Source organism: Triturus cristatus, chromosome 10, assembly GCF_964204655.1.
Source record: "Triturus cristatus chromosome 10, aTriCri1.1, whole genome shotgun sequence".
Taxonomy (NCBI): domain Eukaryota; kingdom Metazoa; phylum Chordata; class Amphibia; order Caudata; family Salamandridae; genus Triturus; species Triturus cristatus.
Window position 1 is genome coordinate 1,079,484,319 of NC_140593.1, and position 27,733 is coordinate 1,079,512,051.

Genomic DNA, 27,733 nt, shown 5'->3' on the forward strand with positions numbered 1-27,733 from the left:
AAGAGTATGTGGTGAGCAGCAACATGCCTGCAGAACCTGGTATTCCCAAGCAGTCTCCAATCCAAGTACTAACCTGGCCCGCCATGCTTAGCTTTCAAGATGAGATGCGGTTGGGCGCATTGGTGAAGTCATGGAATGGCTGCAGTCATGGAAGACTGCCATTTCAGGTCTCTTATGCTGGCACAGGAACTGAATCACAGCCTGTTGCTTCCACCACCTTTCAGCACTCTCCTTTACCATATACCCTTCTTTCTTCACTCTCTCACATATCTCTTGTACACTTGTTTTGGACAGCCATTGCCAGTGTTAGTTCCTTCCTTGAACACTCTTTACACTTGTTTTATGTGTGCATCCACAGGGGCTCAGACAGCATTCTTTAGGCCCCAGCACTAGCAGCTGCAGCAGTGCAGCACGTGAATGCTGAGTACAGCCCTGCCACATTCACCAGGGAGAGGTATGGCGCCGCGGCCAGGGCGACTGACACTGGACGCTGGGGATCATGGTTCGATCCCTGGCTCCAGCGGCAAGGGTCTGCCCAGCACCATGCGACTCTGGGCAATAGCTTGCTTAATCTTCCCAATGGCCTCCAGCGCCGAGAGACCCCTTCGGGGGTGATTCGTGCACTATACAAGTACTGGTTTTGTATTTACATTCTGCTTGTCACAAAGACCCTAGTGACTTTCCTTGGCTACCAGTGGAATCTAGGCACTCAAAGCTGTGACAATTGCCATTAAAGAGTTATAGGCCAAGGTCAATTTTGAAACGTTTGATCTTGAAATATAATTAAAATGAAAAACATACATTAAGGCTAAAGGACAATCAGTCTGTGGTGAGTGGTAAAATGACTACAGAACCTGGTTTTGCCAAGCAGTCTCTCATCCAAGCAGTGGCATAACAAAACTTGAGGGGGACCCCCTGAAAAGTAGACAAAGGGGGTCCAGCTCACCACCTACCACCATGTGGCAGATGTCATGAGTGCCAGTGACGAACATTAAGTGCCAGAGCTGACAATTAAATGCCAGTGCCGACCACTGGAAACCATCGGCTCAAATTAAGCACTAGGCTGCTGCGGCTTATGTTACACCATTGCATCCAAGTATTTACCAGGCCCGCCCTGCTTAGCTTCCGAGGTCGGATGAGATCAGCCACATTGAGGATGGTATAGCTGCATTTCACTGCCATTTGAGGGTTCTTATGCTGACCTCCTCAACACTCCCATTTACCCAATGCCATCCTACCTGCACTCTCTCAGACACCTCATACACTTGTTGCTGTCAGCCAAAGTCAGGGACAGCCACTTCCTTGCATGTGCTTTTCACTTGTTAAGTTTGCACGTCCCCAGGGGCTCATCTAGCGCTCTATTAGACCCCATCACTAGCCGCAGCAGCACAATTAAAGCTACCTGCCGGCCATGCTGCCACGCGCTTGTGACAGGCAGACTAGTGATTTTTCTGGGTTACCAGTGGATTCTACGAACTTGAAGCAGTGACGATTTGCCATTAGAGTTACAGGTCTCTTCTGAAACTTTTGAACCTTGAAGACAATGTAACAGTAATAATGAAAACAAAAAAGTCTACAGCCGGAAGCAGAACGCCTACATAACCTGCTATTCTCAGGCAATCTCGGTTCCAAGTACTAACCAGACCCGCACTTATCCTACAATAAATCAAATTAAATGCATTTACATTATCTTTTACCAGGATACGTTAATGGTAACCATCATTTTAAAACTATTTTCTTAAATAAATAAAAAATAATCTTACTGTCATCCTAATGCCAAATCTAACCTTATAATTAATTCAATTTAAACGGTGTAAATCAATTTCAATTGCCATCTATAGTATTATTGCATTAAATGATTTTCAACCCTGGATTAAACAATTATAATTAAAAGAATCATGGACCTAATTTTAACTGCAACCGTAAAAGTATTTATTATTAAAGACTTTTAATTTTTGTTCAATGTTTTCTAATTATGTAAATACTAAGCATAACCCAAAGCATATGCTGACTGAAAATGCAAAATGCAATTGAATGACATTAATTGAAATAGCTGCGCGGAGTCCCTTCCCTGCCACTGGAGAGCCAGTGTGGTAGCTGTACAGAGGAGCACACCAACATTGATTGGTAGTAGAGCATTGGGCGCTCAGTGGTCACGCCCCTTTCCTCATCTTTTTATTCTTTATGTCTTACAGCAGCAGGGTTCTCCTAAGTCAGTAGGATCCATGCCAGATTTTTAGCATATCGCCATTTAGATGAATGTAGTTATCTTAAAAATGTGATATGGATCCGGAACTCCAGGACCAACTTTGAAGAACCCTGTCTTAGAGCTACAACAGCTACTCAGAGAACGTACAGATGAGGACCACACCTACACCGTCAAAATGCAAACCCAGCAGGACCAAGGAGACAAGTCACTAAAGAGCTCTTCCAAATATACACATGGATGTTCATCAATATGGCCAAAACAGAACTTCTGCTAGCAGGCACAGATAACTGCTTTAAGGATAGTATCTCAAAATACAAATTCTTCACAGTTTTGGTCTGAGAAAATGGCATGAGTAACAAAGTGCAGATTTTGGATGTTGGAGTGGACTCTTAAATGGCTATAGATATGGGTGCACATATTAATAGCATGATTCGAAATCTAACTTCCACCAGAGAATGCTACAGAAAGCTAGGCACCTGCCCCCTGAGAATAACAGACCAACAGCAGCAGGATCCATTACAGGTGACACAGCTGACCGTCGCGAGAGCTCAAGTCCATAGAAGAAGCCTTCAGGTGCTGCAGACTTGTGGCGTGAAAGCAGCCCAGGAGAGCTCTCGGAGAGAGCATACATACTGTCTCCCAGCAGCGCTGCATATCACTTTAAGATCATAAGTGTCATCTATAAAGTGTTTTTTGGCATCCCCTTGATTGTGGCTCTTTTTAAATGCAATTTGAAGTCACAAACCTGCACGAGTCGCACATATAAACAAAATCGCCTTTATTTACCCTTATATATGAATGCACGCGATTATAGGGTATCCTCTCGCAGCTGAAGGTGGCATTGACCTGTCTCCTTGGATGCTGTAATGCTGTGCACTACCCTGACACTACAACTCCCCTGTAGCAGAGAGAATAGTGAGAGAATAATTTGCAATCAGTCAAATGTGCTGCAGATTACAGCCTGGTCAGAAACGTCAGTCACAACCTGATGCCATGGAAGATTACCAATGAGCCAGATGGATGGCTTACAGACAGAAGTACATTGAATATTAGGGTAGTCACATCACTCCATGTTCGAAGGACACACTGCAGCTGACTCCTGCCTTATATTTATAAAATTGGTGCATTCTGGGACCTGAAGCCTTTACCTGCTTCAGTTGATCCACCTGGATTGGCAGGTCTCATGGCAACAACTTGTAAAAGGAAACCCCAAGTGGTGGTGTGTGCTGTCCAGATAACCTTGACTGACCCATTACAAGTTAGACAGGATAGATGGTGCTGAGATGGCAAAGCAATGGTTAAAATACATCTGAGGCAACCCAGTGAGGACTCTACGGGCAGGCATGGACGGTTTCCCAATGTCCTCTGAAAAGTGTCACATTGATACAAGCTAGTAAACCATGTAACAGAGTCAGTCAACAGCATCTGTGACTTGTTGAAGCATGAAAGTGTGAGAACTGGAAAGAACCAAAAAATACTCAATAATTCAAGATGGCAAAGATGTCGACAGGACTCTTCGGATGACTCACTAATAGGAGGCCTGTGTACAGTTTTACAGAAACAGTTTATCAGGTGTGAAAAGCAGAAGTGTGAAAGGGGATATTAAGGTTGAAGAGCAAAAAGGATAATTTGTGAGGTGAGAAAAAGAGCTTGGTGAAAGAGACACATGTCTTAAGATTCGTGGGTTTTCGTGTACGAGGAACAGACTGAGCTATTATGTTCTAGTGCTTTCTGGTGCAGCAAAGGGCTTCTGTTGTGATAGGGCGGGTAGATTTGCATTGCCTTCAACATGGAAACATGTGAGCGGGATATTTGATTGACGATCATAGATGTGACCCTAAAGCTGAATCCTAGATCAGCTCACAGGAGTCCAAAACATTATGGTAAGGGAGAAAGGACGAGGCAGGGCACACTTACAGCCACATGAATTGATGAAATTAGGATGTGGATTGAGCGATTGCCTTAACATTTTTGGTGCACTTTTGGGATAAAAACAGAGGGGTAACGACCACTACAACACGGCCGTTTCCACACATAACCATGCATGCATTACAACGCATGCGTGGTTACAACGAAAAGCCTTTACCATGCATACCTTTACTACGAAATTCGTAGTAAAGGCATGTGTGCTAAAGTAAAAAGAAAAAAAAAGGGGGGGATTGGGGGGTCTCCCCCCTAAAAAAAAAGCATGGGATTAAAACAGAGGGCTTGGGGGGCACCCACCAACATATAAAGAGAGATGTGGAGGCAATCCGCGTCGTTAGAGGAAACGGAAGGACACTTCCGCTTCCTCTAACGACGTGGAACGTCACCAAGGAAGATCGAGGAGAGGAGAGGTAAGGGGGAATGAGGGGGTGGTGTCGCGCAGGGGTAAATTTAAAGGGTAGATTTTTAGTGCGATATCCTTTAACAAGAAAATGAAATGAACATGCATAATTTAACAACGAAAATCGTTGTAAAAGTATGCGTGTTAAAGGCATTTTCGTGGTAAAGGATATGCGTGGTGATGGCATTCAAGTTGTGGTAAGGGCATGTGTTACAACGGAATGCGTTGTAAAGTCATACATTCAAAACAGAGCAGCACAATGATGAGCAAGAAAAGAAAAATGAATTAAATAATTAATTAAACGGTAGCCACCAAAAATAAGGTACACTTTACACGTATGTGGGCAGTGCACTTCATCGCATCTCCATACTGCATTTGATTTTTCTTCAACAGGTTTTTGTTTTGCAGCAGTAGGAGGAAAGATGACATTGCTTTCAAAGGAATTTCATTGTTTTCTCTATTTATTTATCCAGTCTTTTTAATATTGTGCAACCTCTTAGTTTAAGACACTTCATTGCACCATTGAAGGCTGGAGATAGATCTTGAATTACACCTGCTGTGTAATCCAGTCTCTTGTGGACCCAAAGCTTATGTGTAGAGGGTTGTGTTAACCTCATAGGTAAAAGAGACACAGACTTCAGGTAAGTTTCTGTGACTATTTAATTAGAATAAATGGAGTAGAAGGACCACCAACATGCCTCAGGGCCAACCAATCCATCACAGTCACCAGTGGAACACATAGACAAGCCTGTATGGCACCCAAGCACTCCATGACATGCCTGAAGAATACAGCAATTTCTACCAAAGGCACAGAGACAAATGAACAACCACTACACTGAAGCAGAAGAAAAAAAAGGTGAAGAAAAAAAGCAGAGAGGAACAACATGGAGGAGAAAAGAACACAATAATTGAATACACATCCCCTTGTATGACTACTAACACCAGCAGTTATATAAGAAGATCAACATTCAATGAAGAACCCCGGATTCTCTGGTAATATCTAAATACGGGCACTCGTTCAAGTGGAGGAAAATATTCCAAGTTGAAATCGACCCTTCAAAATAGTTTCTTCAGTAGACTGATCAAAGCCACATCTGAAGGAAGGCATCTCCATACCGGCCGACTCACATGGTGCCACTGTGTGACACGATATCGGCTCCCATCACACGATCTCCCGGTGAGGAGCTGATATCACACGGTGGTGGGGAAAACCAGCTGAAAACCACATTAAATAGTGGTCTTCCAGCTCTTTTTCCGAGGCTTTGAACTGTCATCGTCCACCAGGGGTGTGAAAAAACCCCAGGACATCGGCACCAGACTCAGCAAGCTTTTATTTTTGGGAGGAACGGGCTTTGGGGCGGTGTGGGGTTCAAAAGTGCCTCTTAGGTACTTCTCAGCAGGAGGCCTAGAAGTTCAAGCCCCCTCCTCACACGGTGAGATTGTTCTTCAAGTTGGCAGGTATGCATCTCATTATCAATTTTGTAAATTGTGGGAGAAGTAGCAAGCTCACATGGAGGCTCAGATCTCACACGCTTTGATCACACCAGTCTTGACATGTTATTTACATTCCCCGGAGCTCAGCACCACAACATTCCTCCTCATTTCAGCAGTGGTAAATGGTCCCAGAAACCCGGAACTCCCCTTTCTCACCATGCACAGTTTCTTCACCCTGACTCACCAAGTCTCACACCGCATATTACGCAGTAAGCTGCCCTCTGGGCCCAAGACATTACAACTTTGTTCATACGCTGGCGCAAACCACTGACCAGAGGAGAGTATAGAGCTGTTCTTTGGTGAACCACAAACAGCCCACACAAAACTCCTCCCATCTCTAGTAACACAAATTGGACACAATTGTCTGTGAAGAAATATTTTGGAATTGCCTCACATGCAAATTCATTCTTTAAGAATTCTATCACAATTCTGGGTCTCTCTGTGCTTCCCCACTGGGTTGCAAGCTGCTTTGAAGTATAATCCAGTAACAGCAGCACATAGTGGATCTAACAGCATAAAATGATGTCCCGGACCAATTTCGTCCAGGGCTCAAGATGGACTTCCACTTCAGAAAGTGGAGCTGAATCTGCTAACAAACTCTAACACTTTTCTTGGTCAGGAAATGCAGTTCTTGACCACCCACTACACCAAGCAATCCACCTCCAAACTCCAGTAGAGGTCTCTTCCCCTGGCTATAGGTACATTTCTCATCACCTGACCCTCATGCGCCAGACTGATCATCTTCTCTTTCAAACTCACTTGGAGAACCAGTCTAAACCCCATCAAATGCCCACCCTCAGACAAACGTAGTTTCTATCCCATATTCCAAAAACATTTCAGCAGTTCTGACATGTTCTTGAAGTTTTACTAGCCTCCAACCACACATTTGCTGAACTTATGGAACACATTATCATTCTCTCTCCACTGCCTGCATTCCTTTTCTAAAATGGAATCCTTCCTTACCCAACTCACCAGTATTATCTTTTGGATTCTCCCCTCACTCTCAATGCACCGGCGTGACAGCCCCCTTGTATTAACTCCTGGAAGGTACTCAATGTGGAACTTATATTAATTTAAACCCTCAGTCCATATTCTGATTCTCTGAGTTACTCTTCTCCCCTTGCAAGAAAAAATCTGAACTTGAGGTTGATAATCAGATCTCACAATGAAGGGCAAGCCCCACAAAAATAATGTCAAATGCTGGATTGCCAGGTCCATGTGAATGCCTCCCTTTCACCATTTAGTTTCTCTCTGCCCCTTTTATGGAATGTGAGACAAAGGCCACCTCCTTCCTCTCACCATCGAAAAACTGTGACACGACCACACCTAACTCATTTAGACTGGCATCAGTTGTCAACACAGTTCTCTTGTGTGCATCAAAGAGGCCCAGGGTGGGAATGCTGCTTATATCATATTTAGCGAACGTAAAAGCTCCATCACAGTCTTTAGAGTACATGAACATTTTCCACTATTTGAGCAACATTCGCAGTAACTGCATAACACTCACAACAGTAGAAAGGATCTTAAAAGAGAACTCTGTGAGTCAAAGGAATGACCTAAACCAGGTCTTTGTCATAGAGGTTATCAGTCTTCACAATACTCCTAACTGATTCCAATCTGGGGCTAGTGCCCTCTTCCACAACTGAGTTGCCCAGATAGGATACAGTATTAACATAACATGTACACTTTTCTCCCTTCAAAGTTACACCAGAATCCAACAATCTCGTCATAACCCTGTTGTGATCTTCTTGATCTTTCCCAAAGATGAGTGTATCATCTTGGAAAAATAGGACTTGGGGTAGCCTTTCAAACACAACCATCACCACCCTTTGTGAACATGCAGCAGCTGACACTAGCCTGAAGGGCATTCTGACAAATCTATATGCTCCCAGAGGTGTAGCAAATAGTGTTAGGTCCATCAATTCCTCTTGCAACATAACCTGGTGATAGGTGAAGGCCAAATCAATGACACTAAACACTTTATCCATACCAGGCATAGCCAGCATCTCAGAGATGTTTGGAAGTGACTGCTGTCTATCCATATCCACTAATTTAGTCTCGAAGGTCGACACTCATTCTTTTGTGCTTCCCACAAGCCATTTTGGTGATTCAATCTCCTCGATCACTCACAGACTCAACAGTCTGTGAAGTTCCTCCTTACGTGGGCCTGACATTAAATTCATTAGTCACGTAACCTTATGGATACATAGCATGGCACTGTTTTTGAGAATGTCTTATCTTCGAAATTCACCAATAGTCCTAATTCCTTGCTAAATACAAATGTCTCAGTAATATCTCACTCCTCTCCAATACTTGCCACCAACAGAACCTGCTCTGGTGCATTGTGGGTGAGAGGTATGCCGATGTCCCCATAATGGCACAACCCCAAAAGACTGTCCCCACTCTTTGAAACATATACCGTACCAACAGGCTTCTTGTGGCAGAAATGTATCCTCATCAAAACCTAGCCCAGAACATCACTTTTGCTTCCTCTGTAGCTCAAAGCCCTTATATCAAAAGGCAAAAATTTAATTTTATTGTTACTAAAATGTCTCTTTTTAATCAAACCGTGGTGTAGGCAGAGGTTCAATCTGCTAATACCATCAGCTTCCTGCCACCCAACACAACTTTACACCTAATTGACACATTTTATTTACTTATACGTCCCTAGTAGTGGTATATCATGTACCCAGGGCCTGTACATTAAAAGCTACGAGTGGGCGGCAGCACTCATTGTTCTACCCTCTACAGCAGCACAATAAAACATGTATCAGGCCAGCCATTGCAGTCTGTAGGGCAGTTTTAAACTGTCTCTTCAACCTGGCAAATAAGAAGTTTTGCCAGGCCTAAACCTTCCGTTTTAATACTTATAAGTCCCTTCAACGGTAGGTCCTAACAGCTCCCAGGGTAAGGTATAAGATATTTTAAAACCTAGGACATAGGTAATTCAAATTTTACATGTCCTGGCAGTGAACAATCTCCAGAGTTGTTTTTCACTGTGCAAGGTTTGCCTCCCATAGACTAAGGGCCTGATTAGGATGTTGGTTGGAAACCAAACCGCCCGACTCCTTGTCGGATTTGGTTCTGTTCAACTAGCGGTCGGCGGTTCCAACCGACTGATTATGATGCTTCCGAACACCGTTCGGTAGGACTCACATTGACTTCAATGGGAGCCTGTGTTCTGACCGACAACACAGGCTCCTATGGGGAAAATGGGTGTCGGCAAAAAACCTTGCACCCTGTGGCAGGCACCCCATGGTGCCTGCCACACTGTGCATGGTTTTACAGGGTGGTCCCTTGGGTACCCCCTCAACCCCAAACCTGAAGACTCAGGATAAAGGGGGGCCTGCTAGTAATCATTCGGTTGGAAATGTTTCCGACCGAGTCGGAAGGATGGGTTCCGACACGGTCTAGGAGAATCCGACTGACGGTCGGTAAAAAGGCCATAATATTGGGTTACCATATTACATTTAATAAGTGATAACTTCAGTTTGGAAACAGCTAGAGAAATGCTCCTTCCACTCATTTGAATTGTAATATAAAATCATCTTTATAAAATACTATTTTGAAAAAGCCACTTTTAGGAAGTTGCCATTTTTCTGCCTAAAGCAAATGTACCTGTCTGCCAGTTTCCAGAGTCGCATGACGGTACTCAGCCCCTGCCTGAGCTTCAAAAGGCCTCCAGAGGGCTGTTCAAAACTCCTTCCTAACTCCATAAGAATATGAAAGAAAATTTAGAGCCCACAACTTGGTCTGCCTCTTCCTTGTTTCACTAACCAGGCTGAAGATAGACCCAGGGGAAAGACAAGAACTAACCAGAACAAGTTAGGGATAGACAAAGGGGCTGTTCCTCACCCACAGGGTCATACTGGGCATAAAAGTGGCAGCCCAGAACCTGTCATCAGAACACTCCTGGACCATGGAAGATTCAGAAGGAGGATTGCCCTGCTGTCTGAAGAAGGATGACTGGACCCGCTTGCCTTCAACCCAGGCCCCCGAAAGGGACTCCAAGGGTCAGTTGGTTGACTTCCTGTTGGAGCTACAGGAGCACAACAAGCATCCAGCAGCCTTTCCTGCTTCCGAACTGGCCAGGCTCCATTAAAACCCCATATGGTCTCCTCTCCTTGCCCCTGTGGAAGTGAGTCCTGACCCCCAAAGTGCGATCCTTAAGGTCCTGTTCCCTTAGCTGGAGTTACAGTCTGCTCCTCCTTGCTCAACTGAATGGTTCACCAGATCTGATGAATTGTGGTGGGGAATGATCTAGAATCTCGCACCACAGCACCTCACAGCTCCTTATCGGCGGCTTCACCAGATTGGGCTCAGAATGACGCAAGGGCCTTTCATTGCAGCACTGCTCAGATCATGATCAGTGACTTGATGGACCCTAAGCAGCACAACATAGCGCAATGTATTTTATTTATTAAAATGTTCTCTATTTTTATAAATTGACTTGTTTTTTTTTGTGTTGCATTTTTACTTTTATACTGTTCGAGTGCTGCATAAATACTTAACACATTGCTTCCATGTTAAGTTTTACTGCTTTGTGCCAAGCTACCAGAGAGTTAAACACAAGTTTATTTAGTGAGTTTGGTGCCTTCCCTGAAAAGGATTGTGATTATAATTTGAGGTGGGTTCTCTCTCCCATTTACTTATACTCCAATTTCTTCAACACAATTAGCTGGAGTCCTACAAGAAATCACTTTAAAACTTCAAATTGGTTCAGAACACCATAGCACATCTGCTCTTGTATCTATCCCTCCAACTGCAAACACATTTCTTCAAGCCCTACACAGGAACACGGTATAAAGTACATTTTTCATTAATAGCCATGGTAAGCCCTAGAGCTATTTGTCTCAAAATGCCTGTCCTCAAGTCATCTAAATTGAGCTGGCACAATCAAGGATGAAATTATCGCTCCTAGTCTGACCATTATCCATGCTCCCAAGGTGGCAACTGTCACCTTTGGAGACGTGAATTTTTTTGTAGCAGTAGCCAAAGCCTGGGCCATTGTACTTGTCACTTTTTGTGAGGAAATATCCTCGTTTAACTGTAGGAAGCTTGCAAAGGTGTTGCTATTCAACATAAAATCATTTACGATGAGTTTTGTGGTCCAATACATTAAGAAATGCTATGGGTCTTTCACCCACAGCCATCTTGCCATAGCCTTTTTTTAATTAATACATTCTACTGCTGGTTGTGTTTCTCAGCCAATGAAGCTTAGCATCCCAAGAGTCCCTCCCAAGTGTTAACACTTAAACACTGGGAAGGCTGCTTCTTATTAAATCGGTGGGTAGGACAAATGTTAATTTATGACTCACTGAACAATCTATTCAAATTGCTAAAGAATTCCAGAATAATGAAGCTTGGTTTAGAAGCACAGACAAACCTGCCCTGACTTGCACACTCACCTTTAGATTATGCCCTTTGACCTTCCTAGGGAAGATCATCCCCATGGAGGGCATATACTTCAGGGATATGATCACCTGGCACTAGGTTAATGCAATGCTTCTCCACTAGATGTCCTGCAGTTCCACCTGTGAATGTATTCTGTTTGGTGTATGTAAGGAACCACTTCCATCATCATTCCTTTAACGTGTAAACATAGTGTTTCCTATTTTTAACTGCATGTGGACATTCATTCCTGTGTCTCCTGGAAATGACATAGACCTGACTAACAATCTTCCCACTTGGAAACGTTAAGCTATGCCCGGCATTTACAGGGGTGACTTAGATGGTGGCTTTCTTTACTGGGGAGGCAATAACAGACTGCACTTAAAGCATCGCTCTTACCCTTGTGGCTTGAACTTTTCAATCAAAGCCTAAATATTGGCCCTAGACACCAACTAAGTCAACTTAGTTCTCTTGTTGAAAATGCGGTCTAAATATTAGCTCCCTGAAATGTTTACATTAGGTCACTCACACCATTGCTGTCAGCTCACCCATTCTTGTGCTCTATAATGGGAGCAGGTTTGGTGGACAGAAGCACAGCCCAATTGCTTTTAGTATCCCTGGAATATAATGACTGTCCACTAGGCTGGTAGCGCTACCTGAGCTAGGCCTTAAGTGCATCCCTGGAATATAATGATATAATGACTGTCCACTAGGCTGGTAGCGCTACATGAGCTAGGCTTTAAGTGCACATCTTCTTCACTCTCCTGTTTTGTCTTGCTTGAGGGGCACCTGATCCTCCTTTGGACCCATAACATTAATTCCCTACTTTCCCCTCTTTCATCAGACTGATTGATAGGCCTCAATAGTAGGTGGATATGAGGTACTGGTTCTTCAGATCGCACGTTTAGAGAGCATATATTCATCTATTTGTTACTTATTGACAATTTTGCACACTCCTGTGGCAGCCTCAACCGTGTCTCTTTCTCGAGTGCTATGGCAATAACCCAATGATATCCTTAAACAATAATGGTGCTGTTGACAATGTCAACGGGCATTAGCTTTATGTCAGAAAAACAAATTTGTTTACCTACTTTGCTTCAAATCAATTGACAAACCTTTTATACAAAAGACCTACCTTTCGCCAATAGAATTTGAAAAATGAAAAGGTAATTGAGTTGGGAAACAGGTAATCAGTGCCAGAAACTCCTCAACCTCTCCTGAGATGCCAGAGACAGGGTTGCAATACTACAAACTTTGACAGATTTAGAAGACTAATATGTGTTTACCAAAATTAATGCCCAAAGATTTGAGTTGTTGGTGGGTTTATTATATGCTCCTGATGGCTTCAAAACTACTTTATGTTACTGCATTGTTGATATATTCCCAATCAAAATATTTAAGATTGAAAATGTTGAACTCTCCTTCATTCCAATGCATGGATTATAAGTATGCTACACACTCAGGTGCATGCCCTTCTAATTCTGCAAGGCTTCCTGTATGCCTTATTTCCAAGCTGTGGACACTTCTATTGCAAGGCACCAGTGTTCAGTGCCGTTTCATTCATAACTTCAAACAATGGACAGGATTCTGGCTGACAGACTCCAAACTGTGATCCTAAACCTGATACTTGAGTCGCTGGGTGAGTTCTCCCTGGCAGATCATTCATAAATAATTTCCGAACCCTTCCGCATATACTGTGCCTGGCAAGAGACAATGCAGATACGTAGGTATCCCTCTGACTCAATGTGGTAAAAGCTGCTTCTACCACATTGCGGGTATATTTACTGGGTGATTGCTCCTGCGGGCTTGAGATCTAATTTTATTTCAATGGTAACATGGCTATTCTTAAATCCTGTGAGTCAATTTAAGTGTGTAAGATGTTTGAAGTTAGGAGAGGTACCTGTAAGGGTGGCCACGAGTGTCCATACATTATGATTTATCCCGGTGAAGCCAATAGCTGCATTTATCAACTAGTCCAAAATGATCAAATGTATTACTTGTGCGGGGGGCAAAAAGAAAATGTTGTACACTAATGACATACTAATTACAGTAGCTGATCCCACTTCCTCTTTCCCCAAAATTAATGACAATGATCGATGTGTTATCAAAGATCTCAGGCTACGGAGTAGTTTGGGAGAAGAGTGAGACATTCTGCTACTTAAGGCTACCATAAATTCTCCTATATCTGGTTATTGTTCCTCTGGGTTAGCAAATATTTGCAAACATTTTGATACATTAGTGCACACATGCTGATGGACAAGCTGAAACCATTGATTGATAAAAAACCCATGCTGGCTTTTTCGAGTTGCAAAGCTAAATTTGTTTTTCCGGGATAGGGTTCAGGTAATGAAAATGGTGGTAGTTCCCTGTCAAGCTTTCATTAACCAACTGCCCAAGTGTTAAGCCTTCAGGAGTGATGTACACCCAGTGCATTCTTTCCCATATGAGCCCTCAACCACAAAAGAAATTCTATGAAATTCTCACAGGAGTGATGGAAACTGGATTTGTAAGGGAGAGAAAAAGATGTGAGCCAACAGTGTCATCGCTTTAAGCTGCTGTCAGTTGCCAAAAATTATACTATTTATGAATAGACTAATATCTAATGGTAAAAATTCACTCCGATTACTTGGATCTGTAAGACAACAAACATCATTGATTAAGTTCACTTTTGCAAATGTTCTCCAAGACCCTGCCAACCTATCTTGGAAACAATACCCATTCAAGTACCTCACAACACAGGATGGCATCCTTAAAGATGACATATGTTAAACATACTTTTGTTGGGTGAAACTGGGAGCAGTTTGTAGATAAAGTGATATAGGATTACTTCAAGGAGATCTCTACACCAGATTCCTCCCCGTAACCACCTCAATATCTCTCTCTGGCAAACATCACATGGATAACTAGATTATCCTCCTTCATATCTTCACCTTCATACATTTGGCACAAATAGTGTTAGTCAATGAATTGTCTGTTGCAGTTTAGTTTCAATTTTGAGGCATTAGCAAACCTCTGTTAGTTGCAACTGTTCTACTAACCTCTTGTCTACTTCATGTTGCAGAATCCCCCAGGCAGAAGCCAAGAGCTTGTGGAAGCATTGAATAAACGTCCACGATAGATAGCGTCAAAGTACATAGCTGTGGTGTCAACTATAAAAATATCTATTCTTACCAAACATACTTACCTCCACGACAAGTTGGTAGTCGATAATTTAGACACAATATTGTTGAGGTGGATAAAGAAGCTTGATAAAGTCATAGAACGCTTGAAAATATGCAGTCAACATTTTTAACCTTTGGAAATACTGCATGTTCCAGGGTCTGCAAATTGTAATTCTGCGCTACTTGACAACAAGAATCTCACATGAGAGGGATGAGTACCTGCTTTGATGTTGATAGTTCTACAAGATCATTAATGCCTCAGGGGAAATGCATTAAAGCTGGTATTCCAAACAAGGAACTGTAATTTAAAGACCAAAGAAAACATTTTGGAACTGTAAGACATCTGGAATAGCATGTTTTAAGACATAGAGTGACTCATTTTCAAACAGCAAGCATTACAGCCTCGTACACAGCTTGCTTGATGGGGATATTCTGCTAAATGAAGTGTACTTTTCCTGAATGGATGCAACTGCTGCTTGCACAAGGTTTCCCTCATGGACTAATCAAAGACAGTGAAGCTAGTCATTAATAAAAATTGATAATGATGGACCATCTGTCCCTTGCTTTGCATTCTTGCTCACAGGACCATTTTAAAGTCTTCATTATTTATTCATGTGCACTGTTCCAACAGTTAGCGATGCAAAAAAACCCTGCATCACCGAGAGAAAGTGCCACTCCTGTGGTACAAGGTTTTACAAAGGTGTGTACGTGTGATTGTGATTCCTATGCGTGAGAGATAAAAGCTGTATATGTATGTGTGATAAATAGACTATATATGTATATTTGTGGCTGTGTATAACTGTGTTTGTGTGCTGTATGTGTTTGTGTTGTGAGTTAGTGTTTGTGTGTGTGTATGTATGGGTATTTGTCTGGGTTTTGTGTGTGATTGGTGGCTAGAGGGAAATCTGCGTATGTTTATGTACACCAATGTGTGTCTGTGTGGAGCATGTGTATGTATGTCCATGTGTGTGTGTGTGTAAATGCCTTTGCATGCCTTTTTTGTGTCTCTCTGTACTTGTGGTGGTCAGGTTTTTGAGCTTCTCCATATGTGTTTTGACTTTTTACAGACAATGTATGTCTGTGTGTGTGTGTACTTGCGTACCTGTGTGTGTGCCCTTGTGTATGTGTAGTATACGTGTCTATATTTATATCTGATATGTCAGTCTGTGTCTCTACAGGATGCATATGGGTTTAAATTCAGACACATGTAGGTTACCCAGGATAACACAATAAGCTAATATGGATGGATAGTGCCTAATTCAGAAAGGTAACTTACACTTTTGAGTAATTTACACTTTGAGTAAGTTTACAACTTTAGACTTATTCACAAAATGCAAAACGGGAGATGAGAGGCAACACAAGCTGTTTAGTAAGTAAATACAGTTTAGTGTACAGTTGGAAAAGCAATAATTAGACGTATTCGTTGCAGTCTTTCCGTTCCTTTATTTCAAATGTGCTTGGTTTGCATCACATAGACAGCCAATGCGTTTCGCCCAAATTTGGGCTTCTTCAGGGTATTAAATAATGTTGCCAGAGTATTGCCAGATGAAGAGGATCAATGATCCTGAGATCAGTGTGAAACGTCTGTTTCAGAACATGAAGTGTAGAGAAACGGAAAGACTGCAACGAATACGTCTAATTATTGCTTTTCCAACTGTACACTAAACTGTATTTACTTACCAAACAGCTTGTGTTGCCTCTCATCTCCCGTTTTGCATGTTTCTATTTGTGGTCAAGTGGCAGCTGACCATTTGATGCGGGCAATACCCATTACCACGTGACTCAACTTGGCAGTGCAGTTTTCTATAACCCGGCTACTTTCACAGGTGATAATTTTATTAACAAAATGCAAGTGATAAATACTACAAAAAAGTAGTAAGTCCAGCACCCCGCACCAACTGGTACTGCAATCCCCTCCTGTAGAACATAATGGCAATAGGGAATTAAAGTAAAATCCCCATAGGAAATAATGCTAAATGAAATAAAATTAAAATAAATTATTAACAATAGTTAAACATATAAATAAATATAATTCAGTGTTAAGATATTAAAACAGAGCACATATTTATTATTCAATTATACAAATATTTTAACACCCTATTTTGAATTTAAAAATGAATGTAACAATATTTTGTATTAAAATAGAGCTACATTAAGTGTAATTAACTCTTTACACCACTATTAATACATTATTTATGCATACATTCAATAAATTGTTTCTTCTTCTGGCAATTAATATATTTTAATTAAAACCTCAGCAAAATAATTTTAATGTAATCTAATCTATTTTATTAGTTATAGATTTAGTGCTGTTACATGTATTTTATTTCGTTCTACAAGTAAAATAAAAATACAAAATCATTTTACATTAAGGTTTAACATCTTAATTTTAATATTTATTTTGGAATGTATCATGTGGAATTCTCCACCCCGACTATGGACTTTCACTATGGTACAGTACAAGAAAAATATGTATTATAAATATGTAAATTAAAAAAGTAATAATATTAATTTATCTTTTAAGCTATTTTGAATAATTGAACTAAATGAAACTTTATTTACTATGGAGGTTTATTTTAATTCCCCAACTCCATTTTTTTCTATGGGAGGGTTTGGAAGTACCAGTTGTTAGCCATATAGGGTGCTAGACTTGTTACAGTTTTTTTCAGTAGTAACTTGTACTTTGGATTTTGTGAATAAGCTAAAAGTAGTAAACTTGCTCAAAAGTGTAAATTACTCAAAATTGTAAGTTAACTGTGTGAATCGGGCCCTTTGGGTTTCCATGTACCATGAAAATGATTGCTGTATGGAATGACTCTGCTGATTATAGAAGAGGGAATTGGAATCTTTCATTTCTTTAACCTATTAATTGTTTTAAAATATGGTCAAAATCTTCCCACTGAAAAAATTATAATGACAATAAATTATGCTGAACATTAGAAAAAGTATATCTAAAAAAATATTTGCTTTTATTTTTTTCGTCTCTTTGTTCCAGGTACCACACTTGTTGGGTCCCTGCACTTGTGTTACAAAATGTCTTAAAATAATTAAAAAGCATTCCTGACCTGTACTTTTTTTATTCCAGCTAACACAGTCACACCATTGCGCGGTGCTAACTATTGTGCTTGCTATCCAAGGCAAACATTTTGTTCTAATTACAAGGCAGGATTACAAACTAGAGCATGCCTAGTAAACATTTGGCCTGGGGCCCAACAAAAGCTTCTAACAGTTCTGATACCAATTACTCCAGATATGGTTGGAAAGTACTCTGCTACATACAGGTTTGACTGCAGCTAGGTTGGTGTTCAGGGATGTGGTCATGAAGTGAGAATATAGGGAATACATTTGGTTAGTCGGTTTTCACAGTACATTTTCAGCCACTTCCACTAAAATCTAACTAGCTGGTACTATTTGCTGGTTGTGTCCGAGTTTTTAGTATCATTACTGACTAAGAACCTCTGTTTTCAGTAGTTACTTGAACAATATCTAATTTCTTTGTTGTATGTATATATTTGAGTATGTGATATTTGTATAGGATGAACCTAGCCAAAAAGGAGTGGAGCTCTATAGAGAATAAAATGCAAAGATGTAACAATGCCCCCAGAGATGATGACCTTGTCAGAAGGTTTGCCAGAGGTGGTGGTCACAATGGCTGTATAGACGATGAAGCTGTTTTTGAAGATGGTCCACACCAGCAAAGGGAGCCAGTGGAGTTTTATCTGCCTGAGAGTGATTTGTTCACTGTTCACAAAAGGTTATGCCTTCATGTATGAGTCTTTTGAGCTTTGGTTGAGATGTGGTCTTAGCTTTGTTTATTGTAGCTTATTAGTAGCAGCATAGTGATTTACTTAATTCTAAAAAGCGCTCTGGGGCCTTGCTCTAGAATGCCTTTTTATGCAGCATAGCATTTTGAATTTTATCCTGGTTTCTACTGGGAGCAAGTATAGTGCTTTTACCATGGTTTAATGTGGCCATGCTTCTTTGGATTGAAGGTTCATTTTGCTGCCAAATGCTTTATCCGTTGTTGCCAGATAGTTCTTTGGGTAGCACTGTATAGACTATGTTGCTGTGGTCCAACCATGTCATGGTTTGATTAATTACCCTCAATGGTCTAGGGAAGTGGCTGGTTCGTAGGAAGTAGTGGTGGCTTATAGTTGAGTACCATTACAGTAGCATTTGTCTGAAGGAAAGAGTGCTAAAAATAGGTTTGAAGAAAACTGACTATAGGTATACCCAAGTTATTTGCAGGGGTTGAGCTGCTGCAAGGACAAGAGCTCATAAGTGTGGAATCAAATAACTTTTCTTTTATACCAGCAGTAAAATTTACATTTTGTGCCATTGTGGCATCCGTAGATTGCCCTTTTCCAATGATGGGCATGGTTAAAACATTCTGAAAATGTTTGTTTGATTCCTGGCTAGATTTATAAATAGGAAAATCTGAACATGGTCTGCATACATCTGCAATTGTAAATTGTGTTGTACATTTAATTGAGCAATAGGTGCATTTGTATGTTGATGCGTGATACAAAAAATATATCCTATAGGTATGCCCTTTGAGACTTTCATACTGGCGGCCTGAAAATACCTATTTTAATATGATGACTCAAGTTGTGAAGAAATGATTGGATCCAAAACAAATCTCTGTTCGTGATTCTAATCTGCTATTTGTCACGTTGATGCTTTTGTTAAATATGCCATGTTACAGGGTGATCCAGGAGAACCGTCTAGATTGACTACATTCAACCAGGGTCATAGGAATGTTCTCTCTCATGGGTCTGAATCAGGATTCTCATTTCATTCGTCTGAATCCTGATTTATGGATGTGAAGTAGCTGGTATTGCTCTGCTTAATCCTGTAGTTTCCTAATAACTTCACCTTCAAGGACTGAACTGAGTTGGGTAGAATTTAAATATCCTACATGACTTGGGTTCAAGAGCCTGCTTCCGTCATTTGGGTGCAGCTCCCTTATTGGAAGGTGAACTCAGACGAGTGTTTAAAAATGTCCTTAATGGATGAAGCCAACCAAGTTGGTGAGAGACTTTAATGTTGTACAATAATACCTCTTATTCCTGATTTGAGAGATGAAAAGAGAAATCAGGGAACCAGGCTGGAGCAATGGGGATAGGAGGTTTTTGTTTCTGTATTCAATATGTTTTCTTGGATTTTCTTTATTCTACAATTAAAAACTGCTAAGAAGCTTTAATAGGGCTGTGGTGGGATGTGATTTCAGAAAGATATTGGGTTAATTAGCTTGAGGAAAATGCCAATTATTTCCCAGTTGTCTAGATTGTTTGCCCCGCAGATTAAATTTAACATATTATGCATTTTTACATCCTCACTGCTCTTTGATAACCAATCCTAAGTAGGTTGTATCTTGCCTTATCAACTTTTTAGAAGGAGCATTGCTATATGTGTTCCAGATTTCCTCTCTTCCATCTCGAATTGTCATTTGTTTTGGATATGCAGAAGTATAGGTTTTCTTGTCAACAGTGACTTTAGGAAGCCAAAATACAATGAAACAATTAGAAATAGAGTCCTGGCCTATACACATACCAGCTAGTCTGGAACTAAACAATGAAAAAAAATTACCTCTCTTCAATACTAAGATATGCAGGAACATCTAACAAAGGACATAATGAACAAACGTAACACAACTTTCCAATCTTACATTGACAGCACGCATTTCTAAATACACTATAAGTGGTCCCATTGTGAGGTGATGAGTCATCACAATTAGGTTGAGGATAGGAGTAATCAGCCAAATCTGTACTAAATGTTTTGCAGGAATACTCTACTCCCATTTTCTTTTTCCTACAGACATTTCATCAGTTAAAATAGTCTGGAAACAGTGTAGAAACCTGTAGTTTCTAGTGCGGAGCAGGGATTCAAAAAGCAATTCCTAATAATTTTTCAAGAGCCAAAACTCTGAATACTAAGGGGCCGATCACGATGGAGGTCTGAAAGCCTACGACCTTCGGTCAGAGGCTTTCCGACCCCATTGTTGCTTTCAATTGTGACAGCCTAATTATGTATCAGCCGGTCGGAATTGAAACTAGACGGTCATTATGGCTGGATTCCGACAGGCTCAAGGCCATTCGGAACCGGCTCGTAATCCCAAATGGCGGGCCGTTTGACCCCTGGGATTACGATGCACGGTTTCCGGCATGGTTTTCTGTGGCGAAATACTCAAACACTCTTGAAGCAAGCAAGTAACTGAAACTGCATTTACCACAATGCCAGGGGCGAACCTTGCTGGGAGGTGAAGCGGTGTACTCCCAACCCTGTTCCTGTTTAATAGTACTCCCATGAGTCATTGAACTGACGAACTCGTGGATGAAGCACCCGCATGCCTGTGAGACGTACCTGACCTGAGAAAGATGTTGGCAGCCTACTCAGCAAACCCCATATTTGAAAGACTGTAATCTCTACTGATGACGGTTAAAGAACCAGAAACACGTGTCTAGAGATCAGCACTATCTGCGCCAACTGTGGCGAAACACTCGAACACTCTTGAAGCAAGCAAGTAACTGAAACTGCATTTACCACAATGCCAGGGGCGAACCTTGCTGGGAGGTGAAGCGGTGTGCTCCCACCCCTTTTCCTGTTCAATAGTACTCCTGTGAGTCATTGAGCTGACGAGCTCGTGGATGCAGCACCCGCATGGATGTGAGAGGTACCTGATCTGAGAAAGATGTTGGCAGCATACTCAGCAAACCCCACATTTGAAAGACTGTAAGCTCTACTGATGAAGGTTAAAGAACCAGAACCACGTGTCTAGAGATCAGCACTATCTGCGTCAACTGTGGTGAAACACTAGAACACTCTTGAAGCAAGCAAGTAACTGAAACTGCATTTACCACAATGCCAGGGGCGAACCTTGCTGGGAGGTGAAGCGGTGTGCTCCCACCCCTGTTCCTGTTTAATAGTACTCCCACGAGTCATTGAACTGACAAACTCGTGGATGAAGCACCCGCATGCCTGTGAGACGTACCTGACCTGAGAAAGATGTTGGCAGCCTACTCAGCAAACCCCACATTTGAAAGACTGTTATCTCTACTGAGGACGGTTAAAGAACCAGAAACACGTGTCTAGAGATCAGCACCATCTGCGCCAACTGTGGCGAAATTCTCGAACACTCTTGAAGCAAGTAAGTAACCGAAACTGCATTTACCACAATGCCAGGGGCGAACCGTGCTGGAGGTGAAGCGGTGTGCTCCCACCCCTGTTCCTGTTTAATAGTACTCCTGTGAGTCATTGAGCTGACGAGCTCGTGGATGAAGCACTCGCATGCCTGTGGGAGGCACCTGACCTGAGAAAGATGTTGGCAGCCTACTCAGCAAACCCCACATTTGAAAGACTGTAATCTCTACCGATGGCGGTTAAAGAACCAGAAACACGTGTCTAGAGATCAGCACTATCTGCGCCAACTGTGGCGAAACACTCGAACACTCTTGAAGCAAGCAAGTAACTGAAACTGCATTTACCACAATGCCAGGGTGCGAACCTTGCTGGGAGGTGAAGCGGTGTGCTACCACCCCTGTTCCTGTTTAATAGTACTCTCATGAGTCATTGAGCTGACGAGCTTGTGGATGAAGCATACGCTTACCTGTGAGAGGTACCTGACCTGAGAAAGATATTGGCAGCCTACTCAACAAACCCCAAATTTGAAAGTCTGTAATCTCTACTGATGACGGTTAAAGAACCAGAAACACGTGTCTAGAGATCAGCACTATCTGCGCCAACTGTGGCGAAACACTCGAACACTCTTGAAGCAAGCAAGTAACCGAAACTGCATTTACCACAATGCCAGAGGAGAACCTTGCTGGGAGGTGAAGCGGTGTGCTCCCACCCCTGTTCCTGTTTAATAGTTCTCCCGTGAGTCATCGAGCTGACGAGCTGGTGAATGAAGCACCTGCATGCCTGTGAGAGGTACCTGACCTGAGAAAGATGTTGGCAGCCTACTCAGCAAACCCCAGATATCAAAGACTAATCTCTACTGATGATGGTTAAAGAACCAGAAACACATGTCTAGAGATCAGCACTATCTGCGCCAACTGTGGCGAAACACTCGAACACTCTTGAAGCAAGCAAGTAACTGAAACTGCATTTACCACAATGCCAGGGGCGAACCTTGCTGGGAGGTGAAGCGGTGTGCTCCCACCCCTGTTCCTGTTTAATAGTACTCCCATGAGTCATTGAACTGACGAACTCGTGGATGAAGCACCCGCATGCCTGTGAGACGTACCTGACCTGAGAAAGATGTTGGCAGCCTACTCAGCAAACCCTACATTTGAAAGACTGTAATCTCTACTGATAACGGTTAAAGAACCAGAAACACGTGTCTAGAGATCAGCACTATCTACGCCATCTGTGGCGAAATACTCGAACACTCTTGAAGCAAGTAAGTAACCGAAACTGCATTTACCACAATGCCAGGGGCGAACCGTGCTGGAGGTGAAGCGGTGTGCTCCCACCCCTGTTCCTGTTTAATAGTACTCCTGTGAGTCATTGAGCTGACGAGCTCGTGGATGAAGCACCCGCATGCCTGTGAGAGGTACCTGACCTGAGAAAGATGTTGGCAGCCTACTCAGAAAACTCCACATTTGAAAGACTGTAATCTCTACTGATGACGGTTAAAGAACCAGAAACACGTGTCTAGAGATCAGCACTATCTGCGCCAACTGTGGCGAAACACTCGAACACTCTTGAAGCAAGCAAGTAACTGAAACTGCATTTACCACAATGCCAGGGTGCGAACCTTGCTAGGAGGTGAAGCGGTGTGCTACCACCCCTGTTCCTGTTTAATAGTACTCTCATGAGTCATTGAGCTGACGAGCTTGTGGATGAAGCACACGCTTACCTGTGAGAGGTACCTGACCTGAGAAAGATGTTGGCAGCCTACTCAACAAACCCCAAATTTGAAAGTCTGCAATCTCTACTGATGACGGTTAAAGAACCAGAAACACGTGTCTAGAGATCAGCACTATCTGCGCCAACTGTGGCGAAACACTCGAACACTCTTGAAGCGAGCAAGTAACCAAAACTGTATTTACCACAATGCCAGAGGCGAACCTTGCTGGGAGGTGAAGCGGTGTGCTCCCACCCCTGTTCCTGTTTAATAGTTCTCCCTGAGTCATTGAGCTGACGAGCTGGTGGATGAAGCACCTGCATGCCTGTGAGAGGTACCTGACCTGAGAAAGATATTGGCAGCCTACTCAGCAAGCCCCAGATATCAAAGACTGTAATCTCTACTGATGACGGTTAAAGAACCAGAAACACGTGTCTAGAGATCAGCGCTATCTGCGCCAACTGTGGCGAAACACTCGAACACTCTTGAAGCAAGCAAGTAACCGAAACTGTATTTACCACAATGCCAGGGGTGAACCTTGCTGGGAGGTGAAGCGGTGTGCTCCCACCCCTGTTCCTGTTTAATAGTTCTCCCGTGAGTCATTGAGCTGACGAGCTGGTGGATGAAGCACCCGCATGCCTGTGAGAGGTACCTGAACTGAGAAAGATGTTGGCAACCTACTCAGCAAACCCCATATTTCAAAGACTGTAATCTCTACTGATGATGGTTAAAGAACCAGAGACACGTGTCTAGAGATCAGCACTATCTGCGCCAACTGTGGCGAAACACTCGAACACTCTTGAAGCAAGCAAGTAACTGAAACTGCATTTACCACAATGCCAGGGGCGAACCTTGCTGGGAGGTGAAGCGGTGTGCTCCCACCCCTTTTCCTGTTCAATAGTACTCCTGTGAGTCCTTGAGCTGACGAGCTTGTGGATGCAGCACCCGCATGCATGTGAGAGGTACCTGATCTGAGAAAGATGTTGGCAGAATACTTAGCAAACCCCACATTTGAAAGACTGTAAGCTCTACTGATGACGGTTAAAGAACCAGAACCACGTGTCTAGAGATCAGCACTATCTGCGTCAACTGTGGCGAAACACTCGAACACTCTTGAAGAAAGCAAGTAACTGAAACTGCATTTACCACAATGCCAGGGGTGAACCTTGCCGGGAGGTGTAGCAGTGTGCTCCCACCCCTGTTCCTGTTTAATAGTACTCCCATGAGTCATTGAGCTGACGAACTCATGGATGAAGCACCCGCATGCCTGTGAGACGTACCTGACCTGAGAAAGATGTTGGCAGCCAACTCAGCAAACCCCACATTTGAAAGACTGTAATCTCTACTGATGACGGTTAAAGAACCAGAAACACGTGTCTAGAGATCAGCACTATCTGTGCCAACTGTGGCGAAACACTCGAACACTCTTGAAGCAAGCAAGTAACTGAAACTGCATATACCACAATGCCAGGGTGCGAACCTTGCTGGGAGGTGAAGCGGTGTGCTACCACCCCTGTTCCTGTTTAATAGTACTCTTGTGAGTCATTGAGCTGACGAGCTGGTGGATGAAGCACCTGCATGCCTGTGAGAGGTACCTGACCTGAGAAAGATATTGGCAGCCTACTCAGCAAACCCCAAATTTGAAAGTCTGTAATCTCTACTGATGACGGTTAAAGAACCAGAAGCACGTGTCTAGAGATCAGCACTATCTGCGCCAACTGTGGCGAAACACTCGAACACTCTTGAAGCAAGCAAGTAACCGAAACTGCATTTACCTCAATGCCAGGGGCGAACCTTGCTGGGAGGTGAAGCGGTGTGCTACCACCCCTATCCCTGTTTGATAGTATTCCTGTGAGTCATTGAGCTGACGAGCTCGTGCATGAAGCACCTGCATGCCTGTGAGAGGTACCTGATCAGAGAAAGATGTTGGCAGCGTACATAGCAAACTCCACATTTGAAAGACTGTAATCTCTACTGATGATGGATAAAGAACCAGAACCATGTGTCTAGAGATCAGCACTATCTGTGCCAACTGTGGCGAAACACTCGAACAGTCTTGAAGCAAGCAAGTAACTGAAACTGCATTTACTACAATGCCAGAGGCGAACTTTGCTGTGATTTGAAGCGGTGTGCTCCCACCCCTTTTCCTGTTTAATAGTACTCCCCTGAACATGGAGAGACCTCAGTGCTGCATCTTTGAGCCCAGTACTGATCCTGAAAAGTAATTCTAACCATACTTACCAGTAACTTGAATTTCCTTCCATAGGCTAACATTGACTGGTTTCACTTGGAAATTTTTCTAAGTGTGCAGTTTTGGAACTTTAAAATATTCATCTAAAATCAGCCGCACTATAAATTCCGATTTACTCATCTGTTATCAGGAGAGACCTCAGTGCTGCATCTTTCAGCCCAGTACTGATTCTGAAAAGTAATTCTAACACTTATAAATTCACCCAGGCACTCTCCTTGCAGTACTCTAATCATTCAGTCAGTATCCAAGTACTCATGCAGCGAGCCAGGCATTAGCACATGGACTGCCTCAAACCCCTATCCACTATGCATGCAGTATCCTATCTAACCAACACACTTATAGTTCTGCACTTATACATTCAACCAAAAAAACAATATTTCAGTTTCAATATTTCAAAAAACATTATTTCCATTTATATTAAAAATATATAATGTAATTTAAAAAATGTAAAAATAAACAGTTAAAAAACTGTAAAAATCAGTATAAAAAATACATATAACTATTATTACATTTAAAAATTATCATTTGAAAAACCTTCGAAATTCACTGAAAAAAGCATAGGTTTCAGACATGTTAATGATGTTATAGTTAGGAATTAGCATTTAAAAAACCTTAGAAATTCACTGAAAAAACCATAGGTTTTAGGGCTGTTATAGTTAGCTGGACATTTCACTCATACAAAACCATTGAAATTCCTCCGTTATAGTTAGTTGTACTCACTATAACTCACGCGCCCGCAATCCACTGCTGATGATGTCACATATTACATCATTAATGACATGGTCAGTGAGATCACTGATGACATCACTGATGACATCATCCACGTGACAATCAGATACACCTTATCATACACTAGTATAACCTTTCATCACTCACTGTAAAATACAGAGTACCATATTTGAATCCATTGACACACCAATACAAGTTTCTAAAAACCCACTCAGTGATTCTTAGATCTACACACATATCTAATCAGTTACCTATAGATTCACTCATACATGCTGTCAATGATCAATAGAACACTATCAAATATACTTATACACCTACATCGACATTACACACCAGCACACATCCTATTCACTTATGCAGTCATCCTACTCATTGATGCAAACAACGAATCCTACTTACATACTCAGCTACACACATATACAAACACCACTTCATTTATTCATATAGATAGTAACTCATACTTAGTGTGTTATAAAATCACTATTACAAGTATACAGTTATCCATACAGTCACTCATACAATCACTGAGTCTTATGTATACTTATTTATATACAACAACTGTCACATACACTACCTTTTATCTTTCTAGTTTGTTGGACATGTACCATTAAGAGATATATTTGCTCATCAGCACACCCATAAAGATATTCACTCACCCAAACAACTGTTATAACATGTAGTCTTAACCTCATATACCCACTGAATCAACTATTCACACATCTTTCAGCAGTCACACACCCCCCACCGAACCACACACACATTCACTCTCCCATACAAATACTCAGTTAACTAATCAACAACTAATATAGACTTTCACATAGCTAGTAACCAACTGGTACAGCAGTTTACACAACAACTGACAAAGTAATACAGATATTCAGACAGTTTAGTCACTATCCAATATATTTAGTGAGACACTATAAAATAGTCAGGTAAACAGTCAATCACACTGCTACTAAATCCTCCTTCCAGATATTTATATTTATATATCCACTCATTCTTCAATGCAGATTGCTATATATATCATACATATTTAACTAACGAACCAAACCACATTCACTGGATGATGTCATCAGTGATGTCATTTGAGATGTCATCAGTGATGTCATCAGTGATGTCACTGACCATGACATGAATGATGTAATATGTGACATCATCAGCAGTGGATTGCGGGCACGCGAGTTATAGTGAGTACAACTAACTATAACGGAGGAATTTCAATGGTTTTGTATGAGTGAAATGTCCAGCTAACTATAACAGCCCTGAAACCTATGTTTTCTTTAGTGAATATATAAATATATATATATATATTCACTAAAAAAAA